The 13,913-nt window shown below is 32.3% G+C and overlaps 1 pseudogene; it reads left to right on the forward strand.

Annotated features, from left to right (window-relative positions):
* The first annotated feature begins 3,793 nt into the window (after positions 1-3,793).
* Positions 3,794-11,554, forward strand: LOC106002692 (annotated as a pseudogene).
* The last annotated feature ends 2,359 nt before the right edge of the window (positions 11,555-13,913 follow it).

Genomic DNA, 13,913 nt, shown 5'->3' on the forward strand with positions numbered 1-13,913 from the left:
ATAATTCTGGTTCCAAGCAAGTCATCTATAAGAGTATGGACTTAATTGGGAAAAAAAGGCCATGTTGAGAAAGCAGGAATTATACTAGCAATGAACTGGTGGCTAAGATCACATTTCTTTTTCTATTTTTTCTTTCTTTTCTTTCTTTTTTTTTTGTTTGGATGGTTGTGGGGTTTGAAGTCTGGGACTCCACTCTTCAACTCAAAGCAAGCGTTCTACCTCTTGAGCCACAGTGCTACTTCCAGTTTTCTGGTGGTTAATTGGAGAAAAGTGCCTCAGAAACTTTCCTACTTATGCTGGATTTGAACTGCAGTTCTCAGATCTCAGCCTCGTGAGTAGCTAGCAGTATAGGCTTGAGCCACTAGCATCCCGCTTAACATCACATTTCTAACACTGTACATTCAGTATATGTAATGTGTATGTTTCTCTATCTTTATATGAATTCGAGTTAAAAATCTGGGCTACAGCTTTTGCGCTCACAAAAATGTTTCTAGTTTAAAAGTTGATACTCCTGGAAAAATAGAACCTAAGAATGTAAAGGAGTCTGGGAAGTTCAATTTGTATCCAGCCTGGGAGAACAGTCCTTGAGACACTATTTATAATTACCAGCCAAAAGCTGCATTGGAAGAATGGTTTATGTGATGGAATACTAGTTATGAGCAAGATTGCTGAATAGAGCTTGAGGTTTTCACATATATATACAAACATGCACATACACATAGAGACACTTATATGTGCAAACACATATATGAAACAACTCCCAGAATGTGTAGAAATGTTAGAAAATAATAAAAAATATGTCCTAAGGCTAGAATCAAGTGATAATTTTTTAATATTATAAAGTCCTCAAGTGAAATTTCCTCCAAAACTCTTGAGAATATTACATAGTTAGGGACCAGAGATAGTAAGAAAGTCAAGTAATCGTTATTGAAGGGGTTCGATCCATGGAGGAATGAATCAGAGACCCCTGCAGGTATATCTGAAAATGTTCGTATCCTGCGTCAAATGTTGGAAGATCTTCGAAAATATTAAATAAATATTCTGAGCCAACAGTCTTTTGAAAAATATTATCGGAGAAGTTCAGAAATGCTATTCTGTATCAAGATTAAATAAACCAGCAAAGTATGGTAAGACAATGAGATACAAGCCTGGAATTCTAGCACTCAGACTAAGACAGGAGATTAGAGAGTGGAATTATATAGTGATACCTTCCCTGGACTAGGAAATATAATTTTGTCTCAATAAAACAAAACAAGAAAGGAATATTCAGTTGCAAGTTTGGGCTAATTTTGTCATTATGTTTTAAGAAGTCAAGTTTCCTATTGAAATGCAACTCATATATAATCCTCAGTTGTGTTTTAAATGCTGTCATCATTACAGAACATTACTAGATGCAAAATAGCTCATGATTCCCAACCAAAAATTTGAAAAAGTAAGCATCATTCTGTTGGATTCCGAAGAAGGATTACAAAAGCTTAAGCCTAGAGAAATAGCAAAGTTCATCTAATGTAAGACTTTGTATACCTGGCTAAATTAGAATTTAGAATTTAGATTTGAAATAAATATTTTTGTTTGTAATTTTTCTTTGTAATTTCATATTCTATTTCATATTCTATAGGATAGAAGATTTAATTCACAAATTCACAAATGATTCTGGCATTCTATTTGCCTAAAATATTCTTTCAAGTGAGTTAATAGATAATTGCAACAGTTCCTGTGTAACATGGTAATGTGAATAATCTAGACAAAGTTGCCAACAAATTTATGATATTAACTTATAAATTTAGAAAAGGCGGAATTTTTTGAGACTTTGGTGCACCATGGTGCACCATGGTATGAATAGAGTAATTGTGTGACATCCTTTTTCTTCTACCTATATATAACACAGGAAGAAATTTCCTTAATTACATACCTTTGTATACAATGATAAAAATGCTAGGTTTGTTTTTTGCTTCGTCCTAGGGCTTAAATTGTGGACTGGGAGACTGTCCCTGAGACTGTTTTGTTCAAGGCTACTGCTCTTCCACTTGAACAACAGTGCCATTTGTGTCTGGCTTTTCGTGAGCAGCTTATTGGAGATAAGAATCTAAGTAACCTTCCTGCCTGGGTGGGCTTTGAACCATAAGCTTCACATATTCATATTCAGATCTCCTGAATATCTGTGATAGATAAAAATGTAGCTATAAATAATATTTGCAAGTGTTTTGTTCTCAAGAATACCACTGGGGGAAAATTATGCAGCAAAGTTTAGTGTAGCATTCTTTCCCCAATAAGAAGGGCATCACATTAGCAGAAGAGTAGTATTTTTTCACAATAATGACAAACTAGTCCTGATGGGAATTTAGGGAATTTTAGGGTCCACCTCACAAGTTGGAAACTGTTGGGCTAGGATGACTTTACAGCATAAAAACTTAGGATTGATGGTCATAGAAATAATAGTTTACTCTGATGAACATATGTTTACACTTGAGGAATTTATTATAGATACTTCATAGTTTTATCTTCTACCAGAATGTGGCTATTTTTTCTGTTGACTTTTAAATATGTACTCCCCCCACTGAAAACTGCATTTATTGCAGAATAAAATGCAAACAGGTACTGTTTTGAATGTCTTTGGAATAGCATGTTCAGAATTTGAAAATGAGTAGTTAGTAGTCATAGGAATGTTGAAGAACACATATATTCTCTCCTCTTAACAATTAGTCAGTTTTCAAAGTTAGGAGTTTCCATAGAATTGAACTGTTTTCTGTTTTAGTATGACAATACTAAAATAATGTTTTTTTTCAAAATAATGCAAGTATTTTCTGAAAATTTTGTATAGTTTGATAACATTCAAGTTGATGACCCTCTGATAAAGAAAGGGGTAATTAATACAAATTAGAAGACAAATAGGGTTCATTTTTTTAAAAAGTAATACACATAGAATAATAGTTACTATACCAACATAGTGAAATTATATTTTATGTAGCTTATTTTTTAATTTGATTTTATTGTCAGGGTGATATATAGAAGGGGTCGCAGTAATTGTAAGGTAGTAAATACATAGCATGATGAACTTTTTACCTCCTCCCTCATTTACTTAACCCCAATACCCCCTTCAAGTTGTAATGTAAATTTCCAACAAGACTGCACTGGTTTGTCTTTTGCCCTTTGTCTTTCCATTTTGTTGTTCCTCTTCCCTTGCCAAATATTAAGATATGAGTATATACAATACACAGGATCCCAAAATCAAATACAGCAGGGGATAAACAAACACAAAAGAAGAAAACACAAAAGAAAAAAGAAATCACATTGTACATTAAAAACAACAACCCCAAAGAAAAACCTTTATTTCCATTTCTCAGCATTATATTATATGGTCATATAAACATAACTATTGAGACATTCGGCTCATCTGGTAGGACTATCCTAGACATTTCCTTCTTATTACAAATGAGGGAAACCAGGGAATCTCTTTGTGTCTTGCTTATTTTACTTAGTAGGATATTTCTAAGTCTTTCCATTTCCTTATGAATTAGAAGCATAGAATTCCACCGTGTGTGTGTGTGAGGGTGTAACATTTTGTCAATTCGTCCATCAACTGAGAGGCATATTGGTTTAAGACATGATGCAAGTAAGTATCACTTAGGGTCATTAAAAAATGACAGATGCCACTTCACCAGACATTCTAAAAGCATGATTTCTAAGTAAGGCAGGATTTTATGGTGGCACAAGTGTTGAGATATCTGGATGAGTCTATGTATATCTTGCACTGAATTAGGCAGGAAGATATCCAATATCATATAGGATAAAAATGGTAGTGACAAAATATTCCATTGAGAAAGATATAGGAGGTTGCCAGAAGTATGAAGTAGTTGAGATAATTTTGAAGAATTTAGAAATGCAAGCTCAGGTATGTCTCTTTAAATAATAATTATGTAAGTCGAAGGGCAAAAGAAGGGGAAGAGAAGAAAATAACTGACATCAGATCATTGTCCCAAATCAGAGTATAAAACATAATAAATAACTTCCAAGATAAAAAGAGACCAATATAATATGTCGCACTTAATTTAGGTACATGCAAAATATTTACTTGGCTTTTTCCTACTTTAATGCTCCAAAATAAATGAAGACATAGAAAAGTTATGTGATTGCCATTATTTTAACTTGAACACTAACTGTGATGAGCCCTCTTTTTCTCACTTTGCACTTCGAAAATAGTAGCTAAGTTAATGATGTTGTGGCTGATTAGAGGTAGACTAAGGGGCTTCTACTTGTACAATTATCCCAGAATAGTTTAAAGCAGTTTTTCTAACAAAATATCCAACTACATTTTCTGAAGTTGTGCTTTGAACACACCCTCACACTTGAGCAGATTATTTGAAATTGTACTTCAGCATTTCCTTAGCACATTCTACTTTGTGCCTTTGTCTTTTTGCACATTCCATTTGAGCTCATATTTGCTCTATTTCCATTTCATCTGTAAAAACTGCTAAGAACATTGTTCAACTACCACTTCTCGTTTGCACATGCCCAGTCTATGTATGAAGGTACTTTGTACATGTTAAGCAATAGGGTAGTACTCACTCTCTGAGGAGAAAAGTTCCACATTATGCCCACATTGGAGGGTGTAGAATTTAAAGCATTTTGAGACAGTGATATTAGAATTGAAAGGCTCCTTAGGGACATTTTCTTGGAGCTCATTAGTTTACCCAGGAGAAATATAAATATGCACAAAACATGGAGCTAATTAGTAAGTATCCGAATTAACACTAGATCCTAGATGTTGTGTTAATACAAGTCACCATTGTATTATTTTTATTACCATCTAATTTTTTTAACTAACAACCCAAGATTTTGACAATGCACTGATTCTTTTTTTATAATTTTGTTTTATTTTATTTGTGAACATACTGTACAGAGGGGTTACAATTACATGGGCAGGATAATGCGTACATTTCTTACCAAGCATTGCAGCCTCCTCCTTTGTTTACCGTTCACATCCCTTCCCAGCCTCCCCCCTCCCCCCCAATCCCAATCCTTCTCCTTCCCCCCCTTCCCCCCCTCCGCACCGACGTTGAAAAGCTCGTTTTGGACATGAGATTATCTCTTTGTTGCTTTGTATGTCCCTCCCCCACAGTATAACCCCTGCTTTCACTATATTTGATGTCAGTATAACTTGTGGAGGAGATGGGGAAAAACCAGTTGTTTAAGGATACAGGTGGATCTGTTGCAACAATGAGAAGTACAAGTTGTCATGTCCAAAATCATTGTATTATTGTTACATCAGAATCCTTCCCTATTTACAAATATGGATGAGAAAATGAAAGAAAGGCATTAAAGCAAAATGTCTTATCTTTTTAGACATTTAATCCTAGTGATGAGGGTATTGTCTGAACTTTTCCATTCAATAAACGTTTAAAGTTTATAAGAGTACTTCCTACATATAAGAATTTGTGGCATGCTGATTAACAGGGTTATTTCAGCATGGAGATATCCCTAACAAGAACTAGATTAATAGAGTATAGGACAGTTATGATGTGTCAATCAGTCATTTTCTATTCTAAAGAAGAATCAATTCGAGGACTGTTCAGTAACATCAGTAACATCAGTGTTACTTGTCCTAGATTTATAATGAATAGGCTGATAAAATATCCAAACATATCTAAAGATATTTCAATAAAATCCCAAACTGATGTGGATACATGTGTCACTCATTGGAACTGTAGACAAATAAGTCTTATCTGTGCTGTAGTTCAATCTATAATGACCTGGCTAAACAAACTCTTCAAAAATATTCACAGAATTCCTCTGAGTAAAGATCATGAGTTATATCTCTACAATTCTTCTAAGGTCAGAATAAAAGCATTTGTTCCCAGCATTTAAAATCAACAGGATCTGTTGAATTCATGGATCCAGAATTTTATGGGTTCACATTCATATCTCAAAATTTTATTAATATGACTTTCACCAAAACATTGTTCTTATTGAACTTGTCTATGTCCTTTTAGTTTTCAAATCCAAATAGCATATTTCCTTCAATATCTTCCTGACAATTATTTCCCTCCTTTACTTCTGTAAATCTGTTTTTATTACTTTCTTTTTTCCTTATTTATCTCTTTCTTCTATTCTTGTCCACTATGATGCTCACATTGCTCACATTTGTGTCAGAACTTTCCTTTTCCTCTTCCCTTTAATAATGCCCCAGATTTTATTATTCTTTTTCATATTAATGGTCGTGGATATTTAATGATGTCTAAAAAGACTTATCTATGCATCTGTTTAACATAAATTTTAGAGCTATCAGAGAGTTTTTTCCTCTAAATCCATCATTTCCACCTGTAGTCCTTATTACCAAGAATATTACTAACATGGTTGCCAGCCAGAGACGTGGAAGCACTTTAGATTTCTTCTTATCCTTCTACTTCCATCCATTAGATAAGATGAATGATCAAGATTTTCTCAGTTTTTGTCACTAATATAATTTCTATATACTCCTTTTTATGCCCCTGAAACCGGCCTGTTTCAAATTCTCATCATTGGTCACTTAGTCCTAAAACAACCGCTTACATAGTATGCTTTTTCCCCATAGACTTTTCATATTGTTCTTCTCCATCACCAAATTACTACTCCATGTAAGCTCACAGAGTAAAGATCTCAGAAACAAATTCTAGTATCATTATTTACTCACTACATTGACTGTTGGCATTACATTTCTCATCTGTAAATGGATATAATCTACCAGAAATATTGAAGAATATATTTGTTGACTTCTAGAGTAAGAAAAAACAGTGAAGAGTCCTTACATTTTCCACCTTACCTTACAAATAAGAAAAGAGTCAAATTCAGTTTGTTGGTTTAAAATCACAAATTTTTTCATGCAGAAACAAAAATAAGTCATCATCAGGCTACACTGTGGTCATCATCCTCATCAAAATTATTATCACCATCATAAGTGCTAATTATTGAAACTCTGATATGTGTCTATGACTTTGCTATTATTTGTCTTTTGATTAATAATTTTAATGTTACCACTGTGCATACATCCATATTAAAATTTTGAACAAATAAAGAAACAAAAAACTAAACCATATCAGGTAGCTTGACTATGTGCTTATAACAAATTATGGAATAGATTTTTGAAACATTGCAAATTCCTTACCAGTATGAATTAACTTCCTCTCTCTCCGTCACTACACACATATATTAAGAGTTTGAACAGAACTTTTTTCAAGTGATATACTGTTAATGTTACTACAATATCATGTGTATAACTAAAATTTCCTTTAAAATAATAATCTCTACTTTCAAATCAAGTATTAGTTATTTTATTCTTGGAAACTTTTAGATGAAGACTGTATATCTTTGAAATGAAAAAGGTCAAAATAGTAGCATAAAAATTTTAGAGGGAGTCTGTCTTCAGAAATACATATATACATATATATATACATACATTATGTGCAGAAATACATTTTTAGAGATTATTTGTCATCAGAAATATGTACAAATATCTAAATTTCTGTGTAGAACCTTGTACATTATAGTGAAAGATACACCTTAAAACATAATTAAAATTTAAAAAAAATCAAACCAAATGCGAGTGACTCATGCTTATAATTTGAGCTATTCTGGGTGCTGAGATCGTAGAATTGTGTTCGAAACTAGCCCAGACAGAAAAGTACTTGTTAGAGTCTTATCTCCATTAATCACTAAAAACAGGAATTAGCTCTGTGCTTCAAGTTGTGGAATTCTGGCCTTGAGCATAAAAAGCCTTGGAGACAATGCCAAAGTCTTGCAAACAAGAACAAAAACAACAAAATGTCTCACATTAATTTCACAAAAGCAAATTTTAACTGCTGTGAACATTTCTTAGAAACATGAATACATGCCCCTGGAAAATGTTAAGTAAAAGTATAAAATATTTACTTCTATGTTAAAGACATGACTATTTAAATTGTTTAAGATATTTAGATGATGATTAGGAATTAAGAATAATGAGAGTTGGGTAATAGATTGGGACTGGACTTTTATTCTATTTTACAGTAGTAATAAAATGATATGTGTAATGATTATATAAACTTATGTTTTCCAATGCAAAGGATTATCAGTTCTCTTTTTATTTCAAAACAAGTAAGAAATGTATTCCAAGGCTAGTTTGCTCTAAGCCTATATTTGTTTTCTAAAATTAATTTGAGAATGAGTTAAGATTTAGATAACTCTGGACAGCAGAGGAGAGTGAGAGGGGATAGAATGATGGACCACATAGGAGCTGTATGTCATTGGTACTGTATTTCAAAAGACAGAAAGACTTCAGAGAAGAGAAAGAGGAATATAAGGTGTCCTGAATCAAGTTTCATTTTAATCCACCTAATAGTTTTGACTGAGAGCCAGAGAACATGGGAAAATAGAAAATAAAATAGAAAATAAAGCACAATGTAAGGAAATTGTAATAGGAAAATGATAATTAATTTCCAAAGAAATAAAAGAAAGAATAGGTAAACTCTAAAGGGAAAAAGAATGAAGAGAGAAAAGAAGCAAAGTAAAACCTTCATCAATAACAAACACAAGAGTTTGGAAGAATATTGTAAATAACAATAAAAATTGCTAACGTGGATAGAAGTTGGATCACATTTTATCATATATGATTTTGAATTCATAGGAAATGAAAATTTTAAAGTCATAATTTAAAACACTATTTGAATTATAACTAGACAGTATGCTCAGTGGTAAAACATTGGCCTAACATGTGTGAAGCAATGGTGTGATCGCCCACACATTACAAAGTACACACAAAGCACCCACACACAAAAACCACATTAACACAGACACACACACAATTTGGAATATTGATATTATCATATTAAACAGAGGAAATTATCACAAATAGTAAAAATATGTTAAAATGAAATCATATTATTGTTCATACTATTTAAAAGTTTAGTAGAAATAAAATAGTCACAATATACTTGGATTCTTATAGATCAACTAAATTGAAAATTAAGACATAGAAGACATGAGAACCTTTGCAAACAAGTTTTAAATAATAAACATTTTGAAACATGTATACTTTTATTTTGGCAGAAAATTGATGTTAATGCTATTTTAACTCAAGATTTAGAATATGATAACCAGGTGCTCTATATTTCGCTAGAGATGGCTATATTTCTAATCATTTCACTCTGGATACTTTTATAATAAGGTCTCATCATTTCAAAGCCTCTCCCAAATCACAAACCCTACTTATACTTCCCACCATAGCTAGAAAATGGAAGCCACATATCACCATGCCCTGCTCAAACTTTTTTTAATTCAAGTACAAATATTTCCAAAAAGTGACCAGGTAATGAAGCCTTCTTAATAAAGTATGTGCTTCTTGAAAACACAGTAATGACAAATATGTTTAGAACTACAAGAAATTAAATTTATTTAAATTCACCAACCATATAAAAATTAAGAAAATAATTTTTAAATATTCATGTTAAATATTTTAAAAGCAAAATATGTGTCTAAATAATTTACATGTGTAAAACTCATGCAAAATTAAATTAACTAATCCTATGACTCTGAAAAAGAATTACGCTAAAGAAACAAAAAATAATTCAGTTCAAAATGTGAAATTTAGAAAATAAAATGAAATGCATTCTTTAGTTGACTTAAGTAACTGTAAACCCTCTGTATATCAATTTTATAATAAAAAATGCATGAACAAAGAAAGCAAAAATACCCATTGATCAATAGCAACAGCTAAAGCATCAGTATTTCTTTCTTTTACTGTACAAGGAAATCGATGGAGGGGATAACAATGTTCTTTCCATTAAAAAATATACGCATTACCTTACTTATGTAACTGTAACTCCTTCGTACATTACCTTTACAATAAAATTAAATTAAAATTAAAAATCAACTAAATAATATACCAATTAAGAATTCTTAGAAGCCATTGTTTAAAAACTTTGTAAAAAGATGCCCTAAGTACCCAAGGAATATACTTTGATGAGCTATTTAAATACTTAAAATTTAGCAGAGAAGCAAAAAGTTTACAAATGTTACAAAGTAAAATAATAAATCAGAATATATTACTATTAATAAAAATAATAAGTTGAATTTATAGTAGCAGTCAAATATGTGAGAAATGAGACGAATTGCCATCCGTTTGCAGTTAATAAGTGAGAAAGAATTTTCTAGATCTTTTAAATTTATCTTAAGATAATGAAGAAACTATTTTGTCACATCATATGATAATCAGATAAAGATGATATTAAACAAATGAACAGATTGTACTAAGTTTTGGGATGTTAATGTATTTACCTATTTTGGTTGTGGGTAATTGTGGGGATTTCAACTTGGAGTATTGTTCTTGCTAGCCTGGCGTCATATCAGTGGTTAATTTTAGAATAGGGGTTCCCTTTCCACAAGAACATTCACCCCATCTGTCCTTTTAGCCTTCCCATCATCAATGGCATCAGAGTTGCACACCAATTTGTCTAGCTGCCTACCTTGGCTGGCCTGGATTCTGCAGTCTTTCCAATCTTAACCTCTAGATAGTGCAGGATGGTTGAAATGATCCAGTCACCTAGCTGTACATTGTCATGGTTCTCATAGATAATATGACTGCTCCATAATTATCCTAATTTATTTTGCTTTTATATTTTTGATTGCATCATTTCACTTTCTACTCTGCCATTCCCCAAATCATTTACATAGAAGGCATTTGTTCATATTTTCTCATTCCTAGAATAAGCTGCACATGAAGACACCACTGGTCCTCATTTTCAGTCTGTACTTTTCAATATGGAGGAAAACCTTTCCTCTGCTCTCTATCAATTCCCTACTCTCCAGTTAGAATAATTTCGAATAGTAAAAATGGAAAAAGAGAAAAAATCATGGTGAAATAACAGATGTAGAAAATTCACTGGATTTTTCTGAGCAGTTCAACCAACGTGAACTATTGGGGAATGCATGTGTACCTGATTCCCACTGGTACTCAGTGTCTCTGGTTAGGCAATTCTGATGAAGACAAGGAACAAGATGAAAAAGTGAGGAATGGTATCATTTGCAAAAAAAAGTGAAGAAATATTCATGCAAATTTTTCTGTGGGCTGCTGAAAATAATCGGCTTACTACAGTGCAGAAACTACTTTCCAAAAAGACCACTCATGTGAATACTATGGATGATGACGAGTATACCTCTCTTCATCAGGAATCCTACAGTGGACAATTAGACATTGTCCATGAGTTGGTGGCTCAAGGCAGGTATCCATGCAATTACTGTGAATGGCCGGACACCCTTGCTCATTGTTTATATGTTGAATAATACAAGAGTGGCTTCTTTCTTAGTTCATCATGATGTAGATACCAATGCCCAAACTAAAGTCCTCTTGACCCCCTTGAATCTTGCTGTTTGGAATAGAAATAGCAAAGATATGCTGGATCTCCTTCTATTGAAGCATTATATCAAACAAGGTCTGTAGCACAACTTGAAAGAAACTGCATTTAATATTGCCAAAAGAATAAATATGTATCACTACCTCTATGAAGTTGTGGAAGTCTGTAAAAATTGTTCTCCTAAGTCATAATGGTTTGGTTAAGTTTTTTCATTTTCAAAAATGCCAATCCATCTTTGTGTCTGTACAAAATATTTTCACAATACAGAGCAACAGCAAAATCTTACTTTAAAATTTCATGGATTCAATGGTATTCTTCAAGTGAATTGCCTGACTTTGATGTCAAATTGTATTCAAGAGTTGTTTGTATACATCTATAATGATTTCTGCAGAGTTTGTGATTTTTTAAATCAGAAATCATTTTAACTTATCTGTTGAAAGGAGTAGTACAGAAACTAAAAATATTTCTGATGCTTGTCTGAAAAAAGTATATTTTAAAATAATCTATATTTTGTTTGTATAATATCCATAATCTATTTCATTCTCTCCTAGATATAATACTTTGAATTCTACATTGTTTTATAATATATAGGTTCATTAATAAATGTGTTATTTCAGATAGCATTCCATATAGAAAAAGTTTAAGATTCCTTTTTTACCTAGATCCTTATAGTATTTTATTTCTTTTGGGATAAAATGACAATGTTATCTACTTTCAAAAGTTTTGTAAAGATTATGCTGTATAAAGGCCTTTCTAAGGTGAGGATTTAATACACTGATGTCTAACTAACTTTCAGTTCAATGAATTATATGTGTTGTTACATTTGTATCTTTTTATTGTGAAAATACTGTACGGAGGGGTTACAATTACATGGGCAAGATAATGAGTAAATTTCTTATCAATCATTGTAGCCTCCTCCTTTGTTTCCCCTTCCCATCCCTTCCCATCCTCCCCCTGCCTCCCCACTCAATCCTCCTCACTATCCCCCCACCCCACGCCAAAGTTGTAAAGTTCATTTTTGACATAACGACTTGTATTTTTGTAATCAATTTTTAATAACTGTTTTTCATTTCTTGCATCTGAAGAATGAACAACATGGAATACTTCACAAATTTTCATATCATCCTTGTGCAACTGCCATGATAATCTCTATATTGTTGTAATTTGGGTAAATGTGCTGCTGAAGCATGTAGTATACTGTAAAGTTAAGGAGTTAATGATGTAATCTTTATACAGGCATATATCCTTGGCTGACTATTTGTAACCAGGAAACTTTATTATTCTTAAAAATGCTATTGATCTTACTTCTCTAAAATTCTGTGTATATTGGAAAAAACTTATTATTTGGTCGATTGCTCACATTTGCAATGTTTTTGTCAATGACTATTTTAAGTCTTTTTCATTTTAAATTTGATCATACTTTGAAGCTTTTATAGCTAGGTCCAAAGGTGATAGCTTTTCAAGTACTTATTTATCAACTGAGTTAGCTTTGTGGAGCTAATGGATTCAAAGCAAGCCTTGCTTAAGAGCTACTTCTAAACTTCTGCAGCTTAAAATTTCCTAAATGAGGTCTTACTGGCACAAATGTCTGCCTGACCTTTTACTCTTCTTCCATGTAGCAACAGACCAAACAGAATATCTTACCCTGACAGCATAGATTGTCTCACTGGAACAAAACTAATCTTAGTTAAAAAGGATAATAGAGAGATGAACAATTAAGACAGAATCGTTTAGACTACAAGGTATTTTATCAAATATAATTGTTTCTTATACCTAATTTTTCAAATGTAGCTAAAGCCAAGAAGGTGAAAAAGTTTTGACATGCATGATTACCTAATGTCCTGCCCAGTCTACCATCCAACCAGGCAGGAATTTACACTACTGCCTTTCTTTCACCAAATATTTTCATAGGTACAAGAGAAGTCTATATGATTCTCCTTGATATTAAGCCTTAAATTGGTAATGTTTATCACAGTGTTTCCTCTTGCCTCTAGGCTGTAAATCTACAAATGGTAAAGCTTTAGGTCCAACTCTACCAACACTGAGGTAGAAATAATGGAATAATACTTTAAAACACAGTTGCCTTTGATACCCTAACCACAACAGTACATTGAAAAACATGTGCCTTTTTCTTATATTATATATATTTATATATTTTATCTTTATACGTGCTAATATTTTATTTCACACAGTGAAACTTACAAGAATTAATTGATAATTTGACAAATAAATAGATATTTATTACAATAAATAGATTGGAATATAAATAATAAGGATTAGAATATAAAACGTATCAATGCAATGTCTTCGGTATAAACTTGTGATACCTTCTAAGTGTTCTTGGTCTTTAGAATTCACATTGTAATAAAAATGTTGTTTTTCTCTAATCTATAAGGGACTTTACTCTGCTGCTCTGTTTATTGTTTAACTCACTGATTCCAAAATATTTTTCTCCAATTTCGGAAGCCTTCCTACTGATTATACCCAAATTTTCTGATATGATATCTAAAATGTATTACTCTTCTGCAGGACTCATGGGTCCTAGGATCC

Source organism: Dipodomys ordii, unplaced genomic scaffold, assembly GCF_000151885.1.
Source record: "Dipodomys ordii isolate 6190 unplaced genomic scaffold, Dord_2.0 Scaffold1000000201, whole genome shotgun sequence".
NCBI classification, from domain to species: Eukaryota; Metazoa; Chordata; class Mammalia; order Rodentia; family Heteromyidae; genus Dipodomys; species Dipodomys ordii.